The 3,699-nt window shown below is 40.5% G+C and overlaps 1 protein-coding gene across 1 annotated transcript in view; it reads left to right on the top strand.

Moving 5' to 3' along the window:
- ADCY2 (adenylate cyclase 2) overlaps positions 1 to 3,699 on the top strand; it is a 203,583-nt gene that overhangs the window by 172,503 nt on the left and 27,381 nt on the right. The window lies entirely within an intron of this gene.

The raw sequence follows: 3,699 nt of genomic DNA, 5'->3' as shown, positions 1-3,699 counted from the left end.
AAAAAAAAAAAAAAAAAAAAAAAAAAGCATAATAGTCTTGGTAGAAACTTAACATTCCAGGATGTCCTTAAAGTTCTCCTTATGAGCTTGTGAAGAGGGGGGTGTTATGGAATTTGAGATTATTTACACTGTTCTTGGGGCATTCTTGTGAGGATCTGGGAATAATAGTCCTGAGTCAACTGCCAGACCAACTGCCATTTTTCAAAGGAAGCTGTGAAATGAATTCTACATCCAAGTACTTTCGTWCCTTGGTGGGAAAGATGGCTTCTTTTTAAATGAGATCTAAACTAGTGTATTATGTAGTCATTTTCARATAACAAAATAGATGCCCTAATTTGCTTATCCCATGTTTTGGGGAGAGGATCTGTAACCACATGGCTTCAATTGAAAGCAGCTATTTTCATTATAAGAGGCAGAAAACTCACAACTGAGGATTGCAGATTATGTGAACACAAGAAAAGAAAAAAACTATTAGAATATATGAAGTTAAAATAAGAATTTAATGGTAGCATGCTCAGACATTCCCTGGCAAACATGGGTATTCATAAAAAATACTGCTTTCATTTGAGTCATTTGAGTAGGTGTGACTGCTTAGTAGGACTGAACCTACTCTTACAAAAAATACTATGTTGAAGAACAATATGTATCTTCAAAGCATGATAGCAGATGTAGATAACTGATGAGAGACAAGAAAGACAAGTGCAAACACATCATTCAGAAATAAGTGTTGTTTAGCTCATTGGAGGTGACAACACTTCCATATCCTTTTTTCCCCCTTTTTATATTTATTAATATATGCATAGACATACCATATTTCATATGGTGTTCGGTGTATACAGGTAACAATTATAGGTCAGAAATGCCTTGTATAAAGTTAAAAACCAAAATTAAAATGCTTTAATATAAATTAATATGTAAAAATATGTGTACCACATGTGTTTTTATAACACAATTATTTGAATTCTTCATGTTATATAATCGTTGCTCTGGGGATATGCATGAGGTGGGATTCTGACACTAAATGTTTTATGTCTACAGGAAAATTATATGCACTGTTAGTGGGATGTGGGGGCCCTTAGCAAATGCCCTTCTTAACAAAGCCTATTAAATAGCTGAGGGTGGGGAAGAGGGGTAAATACTCGAAGCTGTCTGAAGGGCTTTTGCCCCAAACTGCTCCTGCTAGAAGAGGCAAGTGAGCATCAGCTGACTTAAAAAGTAACCAAGCGACTTCCAAAAATTCTTAACCAAGGAAGGAAATAGTGTGAAAATAAATATAAAAGAAATGGAATCACAGAATTGGTCAGGTTGGAAGGGACCTCAGTGGAACATCTGGTCCAACCTCCCTGCTCAAGCAGGACCATCCCAGAGMAAATGGAACAGGACTGAGATCAGATGGTTCTTGAATGTCTTTGGTGATGGAGATTCCACATTCCACACCTCTCTGGGCAGCATGGAAATGTTTCACAGGAGAGACAAAGAGCTGTGAGTGAAAACAGATGACTGTCAAAACATGATTTTGACACTGTCATAAGTCACCCCTCTGGCATCACACCTCTGCCTCAGCCAGCAAGAGCAACCCCTGTCGGATTCTGTGAGCTGCCTGCCATGCTGATGGGCAGGAGACAGCACATGCTGGACAAGCAGGGAGCACTGCTCAGCTTTGTCTCTGCACATGAACTCACTGGGTGCTCTCTCTCCAACATCGACAGCTTGCAGGGAGCTGCACAGGTGCTCATGAAACYAGAGCATTTCAGGAGGGTGTGCCTGTAGGGGAGCCTGCATTCCCAGGAGACAGAGTGTGTGCATTTCACCCACACATCCTGTGGGAAGAGGCAGATGTGCTTATAAATCTTTGTGTGAACGTCATTAGAGCTCTTTGGGATCAGTTATTAGAAGGATGTTTCAAATTCTGTAGGTGTTTATTAACATTTTGTRGGGTTTGTTTTCATGGTTTTCCCATTATATTTCTGATACTGATCCTGACTTTGTAGTTCACTGATGGCAGATCAATTATGTGTAGTTTTACATACACAGTTATGTTAGTGAAGGGAAACAACCTGAAAACGTAATGGTACAAACACAGGTGAGTGCCAGCTCGGTATTAGTATTGGTGGCAAATTGATAACCTTCACAAACCCACAGCCTTGGACTTCTGTTGAAGGGGAGTTTACACAGATGATGTTTTCAGACTTCAACAGAGCTACAAAACTTATCAAAGGGCACTCAGCTTATCACTCAACACGGGTGGTGACATGGGAGGTTGGATAGTCTTTACAAAGATAAAAGAAGTAACTGCATGTATAGACTGCTGAGAGTGTTGTTAAGGGGGATTGTGGGGTCTTGGTCCTTGGAAGCTTCCAAGACTTGGCTGTACAGAATTATGACTGGCCAGATCTAACATTRGTGAATCAATAAACCATTCTGACCCACGTTTAGCTGCTCTGAGCTAAGCAGTATGGGTTTTCTTTGTAACAGTAGTTAAAGACAGAAACAGAGAAAGAATTTAGAGGTGGATTATGTATTGACTACCTGCAGGGAAGCAGCATGTGAGAGGTAGGTGACCTGTGGATTTTCATATTTAGTGTGTAAGAGAGACAATGAAATTCGCTAATGAATTAAGGTGGYAGTGTCTGTGAGGGAAAGCTTGGGATTTTAGAAAACAAGATGTCAGCTGTGGATTTGAATAAAAGAACTAGCATGAAATTTAGTAGTAAAAAGCTCAAGATTATGGTTGGTCTGACAGATTAGTGACAAGAAATYCTGATAGATGCTGGAAGCTCATCAGGGGGATATGTGATGAGTTCAGGATTTTAATTAATATTGTGGCTTTAATGTCAGGTGAATCACAATAACCATTCATGTGACTGCTTTTAACTCATGGCAAGTATAAACTGCATTTACCTACGTGAGTCCCAATGAAGAAAAGCTACCTCACATTTGCTGAGCAAGGTGTCAGTGGCTGGGCTGATGTCCATGTGCTGAATGTGTTAAGCTCCTCTAACATCATGATCTGCCTGAGCCCCAGCTGCTTGAGGTACAGTTAGTTCTAGATATAGAAATTCAATTTTTGTATTCAATTTATTCAAGATATATAAATATCTCAAAGGCAGGTGTCMAGAGGATGGTGCYAGACTCTTTTCAGTGATGCCCAGTGACAGAATGAGAAGCAACAGCCATAAACTCAAACACAAGGACTGCCACCTTGACATGAGGAAGAACTTCTTTACTTTGAGGGTGGYAGAGAACTGGGAAAGGCTGCYCAGGGAGGTTGTGTGGTTTCCCTGTCTGGWGCTGTACAAAACYCAMCTGGACACATTCCTCTGTAAACTGCTCTAGGTGACCCTGCCATGGCAGKGGGGTTGGACTGGATGATCTTCAGAGGCCCCTTACAGCCCCAACAATTCTGGGACTCATRTTTTGTGCAGATTTAGCACTAGTGCCATTGCATGACTCACTGATAAAATCTGGGAAGTTTATTTGCAGTCTGRCCACCCTGAAGGCTGAACTGAAAGAGATATGTACAGAGGGTGACTACTAGAACAATTAGGGGAATGAAGAGCCTGTTTTCAAGAAAGAAGAAAAAGCATTGATGAGCACAGTGAAGCCTGAGGTGACACTAAATATTAGGACTCTTATATACTCGGGAAAGAAAGAAACTTTTTCTAGTGAAAGCAAAAGGATGAGATTACGACAAGAAAA

This window comes from Malurus melanocephalus, unplaced genomic scaffold (genome assembly GCF_030028575.1).
Source record: "Malurus melanocephalus ecotype Western Australia unplaced genomic scaffold, MMel_1.1 scaffold_133, whole genome shotgun sequence".
NCBI classification, from domain to species: domain Eukaryota; kingdom Metazoa; phylum Chordata; class Aves; order Passeriformes; family Maluridae; genus Malurus; species Malurus melanocephalus.
Note: the sequence above shows the minus strand (reverse complement) of the source record. Positions and strands in the feature narration are given on the sequence as shown.